We start from the raw sequence: 19,958 nt of genomic DNA, 5'->3' as shown, positions 1-19,958 counted from the left end.
ATCACATCACTCTGCGTTTACCGCTGCCAAGAAAAATTGACAGGCTAAAAGTCACACAAAGACGCACCTGAATTATGCACACGCACGCACAAAGGCCCACAAATAGCGTCTCCGCCACCGTCTCTCACACTTGCAAACAAACACACGCATGTTATCACACACCCGCAATCCATCACGTACTGTCAGTGACGTCTGGTGGGTTAACATACCAAGTGGCATCCCAGCAGCATCCCACCAGCCAGTGGTGCCTGAAGCTGACAGCTCTCACTGCGGCAGCCTTGCAGGAGTAAAGTAAGCATCATTATCGGCTTCTCTCGCCATACCTCTCTCTAGTTGGAACAAGCATAACGCTCTTTTCAAAGTTATTTTATCCCCAACCCGACCCTCTTCCGTTCACTGCCGACTCTGTCTTCATTGTACTCCAGTCAGGCACTAATGCTCCCTGTCCTGTGGCTGGAATCTCTGATCTCCTATTACCCTCTCGTCATCCGACAGTCAATATTATCCCCCCCCCCCTTCCTGACCAATCCTTCCCTAGCCGTCCCCTTGCTTTCAAAAAAAAAAAAAAAAAAAGTCTCAAAAGTCAGACAGACAATGATGCCCCGCTCCACTCCTTCATGCACTTGCTCGTCTCCCATACACTTATTAACTGGCTGTCATGTTCAGCAGCCTTCCCCCAGACAGTGTTTAGCGTTCCTCAGTCCACTTACTGCAGCCGGAGTTAAGCCTCTGGGCTTTGCACAGACAGGAATCCAACTAGAGGGGGAAAGGCAGGACCTGCGGACATGATCTGTCTGCTGTACTCACTCACACTCTTCCTCCTGCACTGACTACGTCAAACCAGGGCTGAAAAAAAACCACATCTTACAGGACGTTTTTTTTTAACTTCCTGTAGGATAATGTACAGTAGCAGAGAGGCAGGCGATTTTTTTTCTGAAACATGTTTTATTCATTTATTTTTGTTTGGAGGAGTTTACATTTTAAGTGTAATTCAATTTCATCATTTTTACACGTTTTCTTGAAGTTTTACTAGTTCAATAAATACGTACACCTCACTAACTGCTCATGTCAATCACTGCTCATGCACACATATTCATTCTCCCTTGTGGGGGGAGGGGCTTATGAGACCGTTTTGGGCTTTAGCGGTAAGGGGGGGAGGGACTGAGAAGTTGTTGATGTTCAAATTTTTTGGCTAAGTCCTGGATCGTCGCAATCCTACCTACAGCACCTTTAAGTTCATTCTTAATTTTACGTAAACTGTAAATGAGTGGGTACATTTTTTTTTTGGTTTAGGAAGTCGTACTGTCACCTCTGTTACTTAATCTGAATGTCAGCAGGGTGTCTGAAAAAACTCCAAAACAAATTTCCATGAAATTTGGTTTGAGATATCAGCCTCGAGCCAAGGACCAGTTGATTAGATTTTGAAAGTGATCTGTATCTGTGATTTCCACTATTAGATGATCATTGTTTTTTTCCTCCCCACACATATTGGATATAGAGATTTAATTCCAAATCCAATCCAAACCTTAACGGTACCCTGGCAAGGTTAAGAAATCGATTTCGCCGCAAATTGAAGTAAGAGGGAATGTTTGGCATCCCTGTCGGTGGCTTCCTTCTTGTTTTTTTTGCTCATATTTTAGATGACACACAAACTGAGTTCCACTCCCAGACTCGACTCTGCATTGTGTGGTAGCTACAATGCTGGATTCGTCATCTGCCCCATTCCTTCACCACCCTCCCCTTCCCGGGGCAAATGGTGTAAGAAATGAGACGTGGCTGGTGGATATACTTTCATGGCCCTGCTTTACCAGTGTCATTTCGGCAACTCTGAAATTGTGCCATGGTCCACAGGGCTTTGTTGTAAATCACTATCTCCCACTGTCAGACTGCAGTCTGCTGTACAATGTGGCTGCCTGGCTTTCTGCTGCCTCCTGGGTGACTAATATATCTTGTTAAATTGTGCTGAGAAGCGTGCGGAGAACTGTACACCTTTCCTCTTTGTACTTTGTTTGCTTGCATTTATGCCTGTGTGTGTGTGTGTGTGTGTGTGTGTGTGTGTGTGTGTGCCTACTTCAAAACGTGTGTTGTCTGCGCGCATGTCTTCATTTCGTGACTGAATATGTAGGTGTGGATGTTACTTTTGCAAATATGTTCAAATGTTGCAAATATACTCCACAAGTCTGTGAGGCTTTGTTGGTAATTCAGTTAGATTGCTATTCGGCCAGCTTCCACTCTCCACCATCAGCGCCACAGCATCGCGAGTTGTGAAGCTATCTCTCAGCCACTTCGTAATTAGAAAAGCTGTGGAGCCGAGCCACAGTTTGAGGGGGAATAGGGAGAAGAAGAAAAAAAGCTGTTGGCAGACTGCATTATTCAACATTGGCAGCAATTTACTCTGTCTCCCACCCCAAAGACATGAATCTAAGTGATTTCATAGTCACATCCGCCCTAGTGTGCAACACTGTATAAAGACTCTTCTCTTATCACCAGCTCTGAAGCCATGCACTGTATACTATCAGCTTCATCCAGCACTATGCATTCACACCACACACACACAACATAGCTCCCTCCTACCGCTTTGAAAATAGATTTATGAGTATATTTCTGTGTAATTGGTGTTCTCCTTCACAAAGCAGGGAGAGATAATTACCCATTGTTAAGTGATGTGTGAATTGTCTGATCCATGTGTATTTATCTTCTCAGCACACAGAGAGCAAAGCAGGCCCTTTTTGGGGAGATTTAGGCAGACTACACAGCGACGTTCTACTCTCCTGGCCACCGTCCAGCTCGCAAATCCCTTTTGCTGAAACCTGTCGAGAAACCGCCTCGCCGTGGCTTAAACACATCCCGTCTAATTCTAACTTTTTTTTTTGTTGTAAAAAAAGTTGTAGCACATTCAATCTGGGACTAAGGTTTGACCCTCAGAGAGAAGGTGACGCCGGCCCCTGCCTATAGTAGATTTAACTAGAAACAAGACGCAGATGTTTCTGCCTCTGTGTGTTATTTGGTGGGTGAGAAATACGTCGCCCTTTATTTTGGCTTCTGTGCAATTGTGGTTCTGACTGCTCCATAAATAGGCGTCTCCGAAGGGAATCTGTCTCATTAGTAAGGAGCAGTTATTAAGTTGCCATTGCGCCTGCAGGAAACTTGCTCTAATGGTCACAAGACGCCTCAAGAAATCAAAGACTGTCACTGTAGGAAGAAAAAAAAAAAGTAAAATCTGCCATTCTTCATGAAGTGGCTAATTTCTCTACAGCAGGGGCATTGTTATGGACACAGAAAAGAAAAGAAAAAGAAGAGGAAAAAGAAAAAAAAGAGAGAGGCCCAGTTGGCTGGCACAGTAGCAACACTCCAGATAAATATTTGGCACAAGGAAAGTCTTCAGAGGACTCCGAAGCAATCGCATTGCAAACAACGTCATGATTTATTATTACATCATACAGACCGTGACTAATGCACTCAAACAATCAACGTACATCTAGTGAACTACAATGACCATGGGTGCTCTCTGCCACCGACTTCAAACTTTCGTAAGCGAAGCACACACACATTAGAGCCACTTGCGGTGGCTCGACAATTGTCCACAAGTATCCGAGCAAGCACACAAACACACACATGCACACACACACACACACACACACACACACACAGAGGAGGGGAGAGGGCCATAGACATTCCCATCGGGGATCCGAGTTATCTTCGGCACAGTCAGCCGCCACTGGGACGCGATTTTATTAGCTCCAGATGCTGCTGAAGAGAGGACTAGAGACGCTCAATATTATGAGCAGGACACATCAAAAATGATGCTGCCCATCTGGAGCACAAATAATGTAATCAACTCGGGTCAGCGGTCATCGTCGCCTGGCCGCTGGGTAAACCCACCATCCTGTGACGTCACCCCCCTCACAGGGACAGGCTGGAGCCGGCCTGGCAGATTGAGACAAGAGCTTTTTGGAATATCCCCTAAGCTGCTGCACATGACCCGCCGAGGGAAGATATTTGGGAGAAGAGAAAGATGAAAATGTGAGGGGACTGTCTATTGTTATCTGAGCTCTGGTTTAAAACATGCAGATGGCTCTGATGTGTCTATTCCCCTGCCTGTCAAATCAATTCTGCAGTATTACTTTAAATGTCTTCATACGAATCGCTCACACACACACACACACACACACACACACACACACACACACACACACAACTTGGACCATAAACACATATACATTGTGGTACTGTATGTTCCCCACACATATGCATGCGCACACACACACACACACACACACACACACACACACACACACACACACACACACACACACCTCGGACTATAAACACATTCAGTGCGGTACTGTATGTTCCCCACACATATACATGCATGCACGCACACATGCACACGCACACGCACACACACACACACACACACACACACACACACACACAGGAACTATTTGCAGAGCCTTTAAATATTCAGTACCTGCCGTGTTTTCTGTATGACTTTGATCAGCCACAGATTCTACTCTGTCCCTTTCATCTCTGAACTTCAAACCAGTGTATGAAAAACCTGGACCACAAAACCTGTTCTGGTTCAGACAATCTCTGTTCGCCAAGCTGCTCTCTGCCTTCTGTAAACAAGCCGAAAGTTGTTCCAATGGGGGGAAAAAAAAGAATAAAGAAGTTAACCTTCTGTGTACAAATGTATCTTCTATCAGCTCCTACATGATTGCCCAATCTGATTTTATAAGCACACGTCCTTATTTGTAATTTAAAAAGCATGTGCTCAGAGGAGTGATTATTGCTGCATATTCCCCCGGTATTCTGACAACACCCCCCTCCAAACAACTTCTGGCTGCCTTCAGGCATATTACCACAGGCTTACATTGAGCCAGCGCAATATCCACCATGGAGCAATCTGCAGGCAACAGGAAGGTAAAACTTTCCCCCTAAGCACCAAATTCAATTTCCAAGATTGCATAGTCCTGTTTCAGATTCACTCCACCCTCTGCCCCTCACTCTGTCAGGACCTGCAACTTTTTTTGAGTAAAGCCACCAAATTAATTCTTTTGTAGCCCTGCCTGCATTATTCAGCAAGGCCATTAAATATTTACAGCCACATCAATATCATCTTGTAGTCAATAACGCCAAAGGACATGTTGTTTTAGAAAACTTCAGTCAACTCCAGGAGTGTTTCCATATCTTCGTCCCCAATAACAAAAAAACAAGGCCTTTCTGCAGATCACTAACAGCGAGCACAGAAAAGGCAGCAGGGCATCACAGTGCGACTGCAGGCAACCACAGATAGACAAGTCCTCCGCGTTTATCGGAGGATGCTGTCCCACCTGCATCGATTAGCATCCCGTGGATTTGCCACTGGGTGCAGAAAGATCATCGGTGGAGAAGAAAAAAAACCACACACACACACACACACACACACACACACACACACACACACACACACACACACACACATCCACCGATAGATTCAAGCGAGCGTTTGAAAGGCCTGAAGTGACAAAATAAGGACAAAGATGCGTTTAGAGCCCTGGCCCGCATGCTCGCATCACTTCAGCGCGGCGGGACACACCAAACCAAACGTACAGCCTACGCTGCTGCGTCGTGCAGGACCTCTTTTTTTTTTTTTTTTTTTTTTTACATCGGCACATGAATGAGAATTACGCACAGAGCCATTTGACAAAATACAAAAGTTGATGAAGCCGCTTGCAATTGATGGCCCCCCCACCCCGCTATAAGTTGAACAAATAGCTTACTGTAGGCTGTGGACGTTGATTCAAACTCATTTCCAATTCAAAGTCCGACGCTTATTCCAGTAATTATGAGTGGCAGGCTATATGGATTTCGCTCCACTATCGATTTCATTACAAGAGGGAGACGAAGCTCTTATATAAGCAACTATTTCGCATCTATAGGTCATTAGTGTGCGAGCAACCCCAGAATAACCTAACCGGAGTCGGTCAATTCAAAACGCTGCAAGAAGAAGAAGTAAGTGTTCTCTGTTCGAGCGGGCGAATGTGCCCGAAATGAGACACATTTCCCACAGCGGATAGAAGTTGTAAAGCAAAGACCCAGGCTCACCTGATAATGAAGTTTATTCTAGTAGGCGATTTTCTTTTTTTTTTCTTCTCTCTCTCCCAGGGCTGTGGAGGCGCACGTCGGAGCCAAGTGTATCCGTTCACTGCAGCTTTTTGTTTGCCCGTTGTTCCACCTCAACTGCGCGTCTCAGTCGCGCTGCATCACTTTCTCGCTGTGGATGTCAGGGAGGCTGAAAGGCTGAGGGGACTCAACCCTCCCATTGGCTGCCATTCACAAGTCCCCCAGCAGAAAAAAAAAAAAAAAAAAGGGAGAAGGGGAGGAAAAGCAGAAGAATAAAGAAAAACACACGACCGACAAAAACAAAAAGGAAGATGGGAAAAAATTAGACATTAGAGCTCCAGTCGGGCTGCGTTTCAACTGCCCGTGCGATGTTCAAGTTTAATAATAAAAGTGTTTTTGTGTGCATCGCTTGCGTGCATTTTCATAATCCCTGATAAGGGATAGTTGCAAAGTCAGAGGTTCAGTGTGGGTTTGAAACAATCAATAAATGGATATTTTTGGTTAAAACCCTCCGGTTAGACTGCCTGCTTCCTTTACAGTAAACCCTGGGAAGCCGTGGATCATATATATGATTACAATGGCTAATTAAATTCGTGCGGCTCTGTATGAAGTCAAACGACAAACGCGCCAGCAACTATCATGCCAGTGCAAATTAGCATGTGTTTGATATATTGCCATGTTAGCCTACTGATAGCCTGCTGGCTGTTACTGTACTTGTACTGATAATGTCTATACAAGGATCAAGACTCTCTGCAGAGGTTCTCAAATTTGTTTTCAGCCAAAGACAAGATAGAGAACATATCCAGGGATATATACATGTACATGTATGTCCTTTGGAATCATTTTAAAGTCAACTTAAAAAGTAGCCTATTTTTTACACTTCTATAGTCTTAGTTAGCCTAAGTAAAAGAACAAAACATGGGACGTATATTAGACATGTATTAAACATATCTGCAGGTTCCAAGAGTTATAGATTTGTTAGTCTATATCCATGACGGTCCACTTCCGGGATTGCTCCGTTGCCGCCGGAAATTCCGCCGGATGTCCGTCACCTTCCGCTTCCTTTGTGTTGGAATTTTAAACTCTGGTGGATTTCTGAGGACTATGGTTAACTTCTCCTCAGATCTCTGCAGGGTAAATCCAGACAGCTAGCTAGACTATCTGTCCAATCTGAGTTTTCTGTTGCACGACTAAAACAACTTTTGAACGTACACGTTCCACCAAAACAAGTTCCTTCCAGAGGCTGTTTAGCAGCGGCACTGTGGCTCCGTCCGGCCGCCCAAGACGATTGTGATTGGTTTAAAGAAATGCCAATAAACCAGGGCACGTTTTTCTCCCATCCCGGAATGCTGTGTGGACTAGCCAGACCTTCCTCTGCAGCACCGCCCCCCCCCCACACGTAAATTACGCCTATGTCCACTGGTAATAAAAATGCTTCTATTAGGCTACTGCGACTAATACATCCTGCTGTTTCTACTACCAATAACTTATGACTAATGCTACTTTGACTACTGCTACTATTATTAGTTGTAGTATGTGCACCAAATTATCAGTTTATTATTAGGTACACCTATAGCTATAACAGCCCTGCTATGAATCCTATGGCTTGCAGTTATAATGTTATTACACCAAATTGAATTTCAATTGTGGGTAGTAGTTATGGGTGCTCCAGTTGTGATTTGCAAGGACCTTCCCTACCTTGCAAGTGAATTAATCTGTGCTACATGGTCCGTTGATGTCTGCAGCTGCTAATGGTGTCAGATTCTGTTTGGAGAAGGGAAGAGGGAAATCTGATTACTGACCAAGCATGCAAACTGTGGGGGTTTTAAAGTAATCAAACTAATGCAGCTTATAAATGCTTTATCCAGTGCCCTGCCTAGACCAGATTACACACTGTAATCTGTTATATTTTATTTGTACGAGTAGCCTACATGTGCATGTAATACATTCTTGTACTTGCTGTTACCGTTATTGTGCCTGATCAAAAAATTGTGAGGAAAAGTCAGCATGTTTTTTTTCCTGTTAATGAGTCTATGATGTTGATGTTAGCGAGTAAACTGTTTTGTCAGAATCCTAATTTAAGTAAAACTGGTGAGGCTGGTGAGGCTGTTTCAGCGGGGCCAGGAATTTGTGATAATGTCACGTTTAAAGAACGAGTTACATATATGGATCGATTACTGCCCGGGCCTACCTGGCACAGGCCCAGGGAGGGACTACAAAGAGACAACAAATGACTACAAAGAGAGACAAAATGACTGAAAATAGACACAAAACAACCAAAAAAAACGTGAAACGCAACGACCACAAACGACCCAAAATGACCACAAAAAAACACAAAAGGAGTAAACATAGATTCAAAACCACCAGAAAAGATGCAAAATGACTGCAAATTGATGCAAAACAATCACAAGGACACGCAAAACGACTAAAATTAGATGCAAAATGAGTGCAAAGGGACGCCTAATGACTGGACACATTGAAATTATTTGAGTTTAGAGGTGTGTTGTTCCCAGGGTCGGGGGCCTCTCACATGTCTGGGCCCAGGGGCCCATTGTCTCATTAACTTATTATTATATTATTATGTTAGCTATGTGCATAGCTGAGGTTTGCGAACATTTTAACGCTACTTTTTTGAGAAAAACAGTGTACCATAGACAGTTTTTTTTAAAACCGCCAGTTAAAATTATAGTGCATAGTTTCTGTCGCCTCCATGAAGAATTCTAAGTAATGACAACAAAACTGTCAGCGCGCACCATCCCTCCTCCATGCAGATGCTAGTAGCCAAGGAGGACACGGAGGATTAAAATAACATGACGGACTCTTCAGAAGAGGTCATTATCTTCACTCGAGCTTCTGCGCGGGAAAGTCACCGGACGACACAATCTTCTGAACATAGCCATACTGAGAAATACAGAGAGAGTTGTGTGGAGCTGATAGTCTTAATTAGCTTTGTAGCAACTCATTTGGCAATGGCTTGAATGTAACAGACGTTCATATATATATAAAAAGTTATGCACTAAAGCTTTAAAAGTGTGGTTAAGTGTAGATGTTTATCCTCATAAAAAGCACCCTTGTATTTATCCCATATAACATACATGTGTATCACATGTGGAAAGACCATTTCAAGTTAAAAAGTTCAGGCACATTTCACAGGAGGAATGGACATAATGTTGACACGTGATCGCTCTGATAATTCCCAAGTGAAATATAAGATGTGTAAAAGGACATCATGGTCACATGTAATATCACATATTCCGGACAACTAATGGGGAAAATGAATAAGATGGAAACATCGTACGTGGTTTTCGGGCATGTCTGACATGAATTTCAAGTTGTTGTTTTTTCCCCTCGTAAGGGTTGTATGATAACTATCATGTGTTCTACCGACACAGACACAATGATGCACATACAGTACATGCCACGGGCAAGACATGATACTCTTTTTTTTTTTTTGCCAACTGCAGAGGGCATTGATGCATATAAACAGATGGGAGCAGCAAAGCTTACTGCAATGCAAAGACGAGAGCAAGCTGTAAACAATGCCAGTCTCAAAGCATTCTTTAAAAGAGGTTGCAAAAAGTTTAAAGTAGAAAACATAATGTGTTGAAGATACTTATAATGTATTTTGGGGGATTACATGGAATTTAAATAAAAATATGTGGTTTACAATACAAAAAGTATGTTACCACAATGCTCCAATTATCTCACAATGACCAATTAATGATGCATGTGTGTTTCACAACCTTTGAGCCGGTGTTGACCTATAGGAGAAATCTGAGTAATTAACAGTGTTGAATGGAGATATCCGTACTGGATGCTGGAAACATAATCTGTCACATAATTAAGTTGTGATGTCGCAGAAGCAGCTCAGTGTTATCTTGTGATGTTGAGATAATGAAATTATAATCACAAGTAAACAAAGTGTGATTTCACGAGATAACGGGACACTCCAGTCTTGATCCCAGGATAACAGGAATAAAGTAAAAATCCGCTGTTAGCTGCCCTGCGCTTCGATGCTACTTTGTCGACATTGTAATTTGATTTTATTCCCATAATAGACTTAACAAGTGACAGCTTTAGGTATTGGAAATAATAATGTGTCTTTTATTTATCATTTCTGTCTTATCATTTTCAAAACACAGCTTTTAGTGAGACATGAGCCACAAAACATGTCAAATCTAATACAAATGTAGCACACATAAAATGTGCAATATGAAGAAGGAAGGAAAGTCTGCAGGAGTTTATGGTTTTTATGGTTTCAATTTTTTTTCTTTTTTTTTTAGAAGCCAAAGACCCCACGCTGTGCATGCCTTACCACCCATGCAGTGTTTGTGTCATGATGACCACTGGCTGCTGTTAGATTCATGAGTTTAATCCCTGGAAGCGCTCCAAGCATCCACTTTGCTGCTGCCCTGTCCTCTCAACCAAACATCAAACTCTTGCCTATAGCACAAAATGCAGTGAGCCAAAGGGATGTCTGCATTTGGCATCATGTTCTATCAGGAGATCAGCCGCAGACGAATAACCGCTGCCCTTGACTGCATCATTGCTACTAAATGAGCTTAGATGGCCTCAGTGTTTTTGTGCAGTTTATTTAACAGCCTGCCTCCGTAAACACATCACAACAGTGAAAGCAGTCTGCAAACACCAAATTTTGTGCCAATACGCCATATCCACTGCTTGTTAGACATGCAGTTTCTTACGATGTGATTAGTTCTTGTCCAAATTATATTGTGGTGATATGAAAAAATAAGGAGCCATGCAACGATTTTGTTTTCGTCTAAAATGTCTGTGAGAGTTGTCTCTAAAAGGACTTTTTCATATTAAAATAGAAAGCCTAGATATTCCTCCCTTATGCACCCTGTGTTACTTTACGGAAAAATGACAGTTATGGGGCATGGAGTTAGACAGGGGATGTAGAGGGCAACTTCAGAACAAATCTGTACTCCTATTATGCCTGACAGCTGAGATGCTCTAGGATTTGTCAGAGAAAGGAATTGTTCAAAGTATCATATTGGAAAATCCAACGTCATTTGTTGCCAATGCTCTCGTCTTCTGAGTTTATAGACGTCCATATCTCATTAATCTGTCTCACCTTGCCAGAGTCTGTGACAAAATGACAGTAAAAATGGAGGACACAATGAGCTATGTTCACACCCGCCTGCTAAAACTGAGCCTATCCAGTCTCAGACCCAGTCACCCAAGCGGTCACACCAACCCCAGCTTCAGTGATTGTCTCTGTGGCTGTGGTTATGTTTAAAGTGGTCATATTGTGCTCATTTTCAGGTTAATTAATTGTATTTAGAGGTTATATCAGAATACGTTTACATGGTTTAGTTTTCGAAAAACACCATATTTTTGTTGTACTGCACATTGCTGCAGCTCCTCTTTTCACCCTGTGTGTTGAGCTCTCTGTTTTAGCTACAGAGCGAGGCATCTCACTTCTGTTCCATCTTTGTTGGGAGTCGCACATGTGCAGTAGCTAGGTAAGATAGGTACCCAGTCAGAAGCAGAGTATGAGGGCGTGCTACGCTAGCAGCTAGGTGAGCATTATAACGTGTGTTACAAAGTGACGCACGTTCGTTACGGAAGTAAAGTCTGGACTACAATAGAGCTGTTTGGAGCAGTTTGTAAACAGTGTTTTCTGTTGGAGATGGTAAGTCCCTTTGGGGTGGTCACTTTGTAAACCTATAACGTGCACAAAAAGATATATAACACAATAAAGGAAAGGGGAAACAGCCAAACTTTAAGTCTGTAGTTTATTCCACTACAGACAAGGGTTGTCATGAGCGTAGTCTATATCCACGACTTTCCACTTCCAGGATTGCTCCGGATGTCTGTTACCTTCCGCTTTCTTTGTGTTGGCATCCTAAACTCAGGTGGATTTCTGAGGACTGTGGTTAACTGCTCCTCAGATCTCTGCAGGGTAAATCCAGTAGCTAGACTATCTGTCCAGTCTGAGTTTTCTGTTGCACGACTAAAACTTTTGAACATACACATGTTCCACCAAAGCAAGTTCCTTCCCGAGGCGATTTTGCAGCGGCACCATGGCTCCGTCCAGCGCTTAGCACTGCCCAAGACGATTGTGATTGGTTTAAAGAAATGCCAATAAACCAGAGCATGTTTTTCTCCCGTCCCTGAATGCTGTGTGGACTAGCCGGAGGAAGGTCTGGCAATGTGAGACTATTATGAATGTAAACACAGTAAACGTAGAATTAAGTTGCAAATTACCTTAAAGCTATTGTACGTAGTTTCTGTCGCCCCCATGAGGAATTCTAAGTAATGACAACAACGCTGTCGGAGCATCCACATGACGCACGCAAACATGAGGATTTAAAAAAAAAAACATGATGGTGTAATCATCTTGTAATTTTTATGTCTTCTTCTTCTTCTCTAAAGCTGATCACTGATGATCTTTCTCAGCGGTGACGTAAAACGCATCACTAGAGCTGCTGCGTGTGAAAGTCGCCAGACGGCAACATTTTGTAAACATAGCCATACTGAGAAATACAGGGAGAGTTTTGTGGAGCTGATAGGCTTATTAGTTTTTTTTTATTAGCTAGGCACTTTAGCCCCATTGGTTCCTACTGAACCAATAGGTATTATTTTTTTTAAGGCTTAGTAATTTCCTTAAACTGCTGGGCACTGTAGTTTTTACCAAACAGTGCTAAAACAGGGGTAAATAGTCTTCTTGTTGGGGACTATTTTCAGTTGCACATTCATAAACATTTGGTGCTCTAGTGGGTATTTACAGCACCACAATGGTGTATGTGGGATTGCCTTAAGGTAAACTACAGTGTGTTTGTTCATGGTAATGAACAGATGATGTCAACCAGAGCAACAGCGTGACTCATTGATGAGTTTTTTTTTAACGATGGAGCTCTATATGGCACAGAGGAATAAGATCCCCATGTGAACATTTGGCTACACAATCTATAGTTAATAGAATTTAGGTTTTGGTGTTTTGACAGAATTTCCATTTTTGCTTTACTCCTATCTTTTACATTGGATGTTCCAGTGTTGAAGTGATATGATTTATGGGTCCAGAACAACAAAGTTAAAGAAAAGAGTTAGCATGAGCAGTGGTGCATGCTGTTTCATACACAAATCATTCTGGAAAGTTCAGCACAGCAACACTACATCAACGAGATCTTGAAACTAAAACAATGCCAAGATTACAGATTACCATTACAAATGCATTTGTCACTGTTGAGTCATTATTTATGATTAAGTTGACTTATTTTATCGTGTGTTTAATTTTATGGGTGAGACTTAGAGATCTGCTGTGGCAGAACCCCTCAAAAGGAAATCAATAGGTCTCCTTTTAGACACACATAGTCCTATAAACAATCCCAGAAAAAGATCAATATGCTACAGGAAAATGAACAAGGGAGCACAGAGGAGTCAGGCGCCCAACCACTGTGTATCACAGATATCATAGTCCTTTTTTAAAGAATATCAGACACACTGTTCTGTGAGGCAAAGATAAGTTTTTATCAACACAGTTTCCCAACTCCCAAGAGAAATAAAAACACAGAAAAATGTTTGGATCTTCCAACCTGGGAGGATTCTGTGGCATAAATATTCACTAAGTCGCAAATAATGCCTCGTCTCCTGCATAAAATGGAACTCTGCCTGAAGTTCACCATATTTCTTCTGTCATTTTCGAGGGAGATAAAGCAACACAAGAAGGCAATGCTGTCAAGCTTGTTTACGGCAAATATATAGTGCATTGTGTAATTATCTTTGGAGGCATTTCTTGAATCAGTGCACTGTTTCGAGTCACTCACACTTAAAGCAGCTGATGTTTTTCTGATAGTTTTCCTCTGCATGGTAAATCGTTTTCTCCAGTGCTTAGGGGTTTGACCCTAATTTTCCTTTGACATGGCTATATGATGCACATTTCCGATGACTGCTGACCAAGCAGCTGCTGAAAAGTCCTCCCGAGTATGGAAAAAAAACACGGGGTAATCACACAAAAGGTGGGAGTTGCAGCAGATGGTGGATTAAGGTAAAACAAACTAAAGCGGATCGGAAATTAAGTTATGAAACCTCTTTTTTCAAACGGAAAGAGAACTTGAAACACTCATCCCACCTTTTCAGCCGATGTAGAAGTGAAAAATAAGGCCTGCGCTATCTATCAGAGGGCTATTCACACTGAGGATGTGTCTGTGCCCCTTTAATGACTGTGGAACTTGTGACATTACCTTTAGTACATGTGAAGGAATAAGGAAACTGCTGTGAGGAAGTCTGCATAACCCTCTGTGGAGTGCAATTAAAAGGCTCCAACATTCCCTGTCCTTTATAATTCTGCTGTAGAGCTGACCTAGGACAGGACAATATGTACCAGAGTAATGAAGACAGTCTGCAGATAACATTTGGTTGCAGGGATATAGCCATGGTTAAAGGTTTCTCTAGATAAACTGAGGTGGAAACCAGCATTCAAAGTGATGGAGTCATGTTTTAAGGTCTTCTGACTTGCTGAATATAGCTTAAAGCAAGACTATAACTTTTGAAAGATAAAAGTAGCACATTCCTCCTCTTGCAAATACAAAGTTTAATTCATCAGCAATACAATGCACGTCTGTTCAAGTCAAGCGTTTTGTCACAACAGCCTGACTTGGGCTGGTATGACCAGTTGCTATGGCGGCTAATTTTATCCAATGTTAGCAAACCCAACATAGATATCGCTGTTTAACGGGCATTACTGAGACTTGCGCTGCTGTTATCCTTTAATTGTCACTCGTGGCTAATGTTGCTGAGATTCAGCAATTATTACACAGGCTCATTTAAACAAAACAAAAAAACTCCAAAAATGTATGTCTTGAGTCTCAAACACACTGCTTGAAACAGTGGCTCTGGAAAAGTTTGTGGAGGACAGCAGCTGTGATTACAGTAGTCACTTAGTCAAAGCGTTACCAAAATAAGGTTTACAGCCTCTTTTTGTCGCTTGGATAGTTACTTGTGCAACTTTGTTAGCTTGCTTGGTAGAACACGTTTCCCTCCTCCTTTTTAGATTGAACTAATAGGATAAGTTTTTGTATTTTCTGTTTGCACATAAGATTATAGGACCAAGTGAAAGATGAAATATTTAAATAATGCCTAGGCAAAGCTTAAATTATGGTATTTTGTTCAGCAACTTCCAGCTGATGGACTTTTTTTTTAATGACCAAGGAGGAGTTGTTTAATCTAATTTACAGTACAGTGCCTCCATACAGTATATAACGTGGTTAACATGTTTTAATAGGGACACTGGCATGGGCACCTAAGCATACACTGAAGCCAATTAAACTGTGGATCTGCATGCTACCAGTGAGACGGACTTAGTGCTGTTTCTTCTATGTGCATATGACTAATTTGGAAAACTGAGAAGGTTTTTGCACTTGTGTTTGGCCTCTATGTATACATACTGTACATACTGAACACAAGGATATGGCTTCCTCTGGTAATTCCCAATAAAGAGATGACATTTTCCAGTTTCCAAAACCCCATTTTTAGCTTCAGCAGGTAGCTATTGGTGAATAGTGCTGCAATTATTTCCTATATAAGAGAAAACAAAACACCCAAGGCAGGAATTATGATTTGTCCTTTGCCATCTCTGTTCAGTTTCCACGCAGAAATATTCTGATTACTCTCTACTGAGTGGAGAATGGTGTTATGCAGAGGAAAGCAGAGCAATAACTGTTTCTGGAACCCCCCTATCAATTCGGTGCCGATTTTCTGACATTGTGCAATAATCAACATAATTCTCTGCTGACAGAATGGCAGCCACACCTCACGCTGATCAGCAGATTAGTCACTGGGAATATTTTAAAGGATTCTCAGCAGCTCAGAGGGCCAAGAGACTATAATTTATCCCAGATCATGAACGCTTTGCTGACAAACATTCATATTCCTAACAAAGAAATATCGCAACGATGTGACTTTTCTTTTCAGATTGAGTCATACGCCGAGGCAAATCATGTGGACTCAATTGCCATGTTTATTTGAAAGCTAGAGTAGCATAAAAAGTGTCTCGACTCTGCTCGTCAGAAGTTCTCACAGTCTCTCCGCAGCTTAAGGAGTGCCAGTTTTAAAGGGGGTTGGCACTTTTGAGCTAGTTCAATTTATGCCTTTCAATAAATCACAGTGAAGCATTTGAAAAGGATTTTAAATGGCATTTGGAACCAATTTCGGGGACCTCATGCTCTACAGAAACTAAAAAGCAGAAGTTGAAACCATACTTCAGGCCACCTTAACAATAGTGAGGCAAAAGTGGCACGCAGGGGCTGAATCAAACATGCAGGGAAATTGCCAAGGGGAGTTTATATTTGCATGACACTGTGACACCCTGTGTTTATTAGCATGCAACCTCAGCTTTTGCACTCTGCGTCGGCAAAAAAAAATCTCCCCTCCACCTCTTACCCGCCCCTCCCTCCCCGAGCAGAATCCATCCCACCTCTTTAACGGGCGGGGCCTTGGCGTCCGGGCATGCTCAGTGAGCGTAGCTAATCAGCCAAGCCGAGCCGTGTCCTTTGACGGTGAAAAAAAAAATCCCTCTCCGCTGTCGGAATGCCGCCGCAGATGAACTGGTGGTGCTCTGACTCCGGCGGGGGTAGGAGGTGTGGATGAGCGTGTGGAGGGAAGGGAGGGGGGTGGTGGGAATGAATTAGCCACACATCGAAACAGTTTGTCATGTCGCATTTACTCTTCCAGACTTGGCAGGAAATGCACAAACAAAGTGTCCCGTTAAATGATGATAATTCCACTTCTTCTAGAATTTTGCAAGGTGTGTGGGAGTTTTCCTGTCCCTCCCAAGCCCCCCCCGTCCATCTCTGATCTCTGCAGAGGTTTGAATAGCACAGCTCCATGCATATGTAGAGGTATACATTCAGCAGTTCACCATTTAAGGTGATATTCAAAGCCTATTAGTCACTTTTGTGTAGATATGCAACTCTGCAGGTTTTTGCGGTAATTGGTGCTAACATCTGAAGACTTTGTGGGCATGTAGCATCTAAGATACTGCTCCTTTCCCAGCAAGAAAGGGAGAGAACGGATTCTATCACAGTATCGAGGAATGAGGAAGAATATTAAAAATGCAGAATTAGCATTTTAACATCATTCGTAGCAGATAAAATGGACACTGACTGCTGGAGATTAGTTGTTCTTTTTTTAGATTTGAGAGCATCACAGCACACCGGGAGATAGAGGCATCTAAGACAACACAGTGACCCTTGGTGAAGCAACCGAAAAAACAGTGTACATTTTGACGGCATCATAAATCATGGGGCTCATGGCAGGCAGCCCAATTGTGCTGCGAGGGCAGGTTGAAGCTACCATCATCCCTCCTCCTATGTCCCCTGGCTGTGTCTGAAGAAAGAAGTGGAACGGCAAAAACATGTCTGCTCTCTGTCTCCTTCTGTATCAGCATTGATCTCTCGGTGGGCGGGGTTTGAGCGGCTATAGTCATGGTGTAGTCACGATACTGGGCTTCTGTGGCGTTTTGATACAGAGTTGACAAAGTATGGACAAAAAAACAGCACATGATCCCCATGTGCACGGGGTTTAGCATGGGTGAGATGTGCTGAAGTGCACTCTGGGAGGAAGTCTTCTCAGTCTTTTAACTGGGAGAGAGACTGAGTTACAGTAGTACATGAAAGCACTGTATGAGTGGGAAAGAGGAAGAGAAAAGGCACACAGGGAGAGTTTGCCAAAAAAAGAATCTAAGTCAGACTTGGTGTGTGGGTTTGGAGGAGGGCCGGCGGAAATCATCTTTATCCTGAAAGTGGAAGTCTCCGGGCTTAGTGATCACAACAAACATGGTCAGCCTGGGTTGCAGCTTTGGTTAAGATGACTCCAGGGAGTGTGGACAGTGGGAGGAGGCCTTGGATGCTTTTCCTCTCCTTTCCCATCGCTTCTCATCCTCCCCACCCACTCCGGCAGCTGTTGACGTGGGCCATCACGGGGAATTTGTACAGTCTCATTCAGTTGGAGGGAAGGATTAGGCCTGAGCTCAACCACAGATGGACTGAGACTGCCCCCTATTAATAAATCCTCCTGCGATGCTGTATATTCATCTGGACATTTTTACTTTTCCTCTTTTCTGAGTTCCGAGCAGTGGACATAAACACAGCGGCATGCTAATCAGCCCCTCATAAAAGTTACAGAGGGAGAGGAAAAAGTGACATGACGAATTGAAAGAGGGTGGGGGGGGGGGGCGTCTTCTTTTGCATAATTTGGTTCCTATTAGCGACATCATTCAGTGGGTTTTTTCAGATGATAATTTGGAAATCTGGGGTTGCGGCGCTAATCCAGCGGCATTACACTTTACCGAGGGATTACTGAGTGACAACTTCAAGTGAAACGAAAGATGTAAGGGCCTCTTAAGCCGTGTTCCTATTAAAAGCCACAGCGCGGCGTGACACTGTGGCAGGCTTCATTGCACACTTGCCAACTAGTTGGGGATATATATCCCCCTGATAAACGCTCCAACGCTCATAGGGATTTCTTCAACTTTTTTTATTTTATTTTTCATCTCTTCACCCTCTGCATTCAGGCATTTATTCCCCCCCCCCCCCTTTTTTTTTTTAGGTTACTGGGTGTTTGGGTTGTTTTGGCTGCTTGGAGTGCAAAGGTGTGTGCGTTTAAGACCTGACATTTTCTCACTGATGTTACTTTACTATCTGAAGAAGCAGTGAAGTAACTCAAGGCTTTATCCAGGTGACTCCCAAACAAAGTTGAATAAGTTTTTCTTTCCTTCAACCACCTGAATAGTAAGTAAAACGGGGGCTTAGTCTATACCCACAACGTTCCACTTTTGGGATTGCTAGAGTCAGGTGCCAAAAGAGTGCCGTCGGAAATGCCGCCAGATTTCACTCTTTTCGGCCCGATGTCTGTTTCCTTCCACTTTCTTTGTGTTTTAAATTTCGGTCTATCTGTGAGGACTATGGTTAAAGGAGAATTCCGGTCAATTTCAACACGTAGCTCTGAAATTTGGAGTGCTGTCAGTAGCAAGAAAAACAATCGGTGCTGCCTACACCGAGTTATCAAATTTGACTGGAATATTGGCTTGTAGGAGTTCGACAATCGACTAGTGTGGACTTGACCGGAAAAAAATCCCCGGAGGTATGTGCACTGGCTGGATTAACACAACTTTTATGCCTGTCACATCTACTGCAGTCAGATTCGCTGTGTTCGCTCGGAAGGAAACACTGCACATGGGTAGGCACTTGTAATGACATTTCGAGCATGTTTAGAGGCTTAAAACACGTTTAAAACTTGCCCTGTTTAAGCCTGTTGGGTGCTAACGCTAGCAGGGGGATAACACAGTGTAGGCAGCACCGATTGTTTTGCCAGCACTCCAAATTTCCAAACAACAGAGCTACGTGTTGAAATTGACCGGAATTCTCCTTTAACTGGCTCCTCAGATCTCTGTAGGGTAAATCCAGACAGCTAGCTAGACTATCTGTCCAATCTGAGTTTTCTGTTGCACGACTAAAACAGACTTTCTAACGTACACATGTCCTACCAAAACAAGTTCCTTCCTGAGGCTATTTTGCAGCGGCACCGTGGCTCTGTTCTGGCGCTTAGCACCGCCCAAGACCATTGCGATTGGTTTAAAGAAATGCCAATAAACCAGAACATGTTTTTTTTACCATCCCGAAATGCTGTGTGGACTAGCCAGATCCTCCTCCGCAGTGCTGTGGAGGAAGGTCTGGCAAAGCAAGACTAAGCGTGGCTTGGAAAAAAAAATGTTTTTAATATAAAATCTTGAATAAATAAAAACTTGTTCATTTTTTTACAAGGACATCATGGATAGTGTGTGGTTAATTAGTAAAAAAGTAGTAAAGTAAATACACAAAAAGACATGTTCT

The 19,958-nt window shown here is 42.8% G+C and overlaps 1 protein-coding gene across 1 annotated transcript in view; it reads right to left on the bottom strand.

The window, feature by feature from the left end:
- The window catches only part of LOC116040047 (cadherin-10), a 79,265-nt gene extending 72,927 nt beyond the window's left edge, over positions 1 to 6,338 (bottom strand). The window contains exon 1 of the mRNA XM_031285279.2: positions 6,088 to 6,338. The gene's annotated coding sequence lies outside the window, so the exon portion shown is untranslated. The remainder of the gene's footprint in view (positions 1 to 6,087) is intronic.
- Between the last annotated feature and the right edge of the window lie 13,620 nt (positions 6,339 to 19,958).

Source organism: Sander lucioperca, chromosome 23 (genome assembly GCF_008315115.2).
Source record: "Sander lucioperca isolate FBNREF2018 chromosome 23, SLUC_FBN_1.2, whole genome shotgun sequence".
Classification (NCBI taxonomy): Eukaryota; Metazoa; Chordata; class Actinopteri; order Perciformes; family Percidae; genus Sander; species Sander lucioperca.
This window is presented reverse-complemented; position numbering and strand designations above follow the sequence as displayed.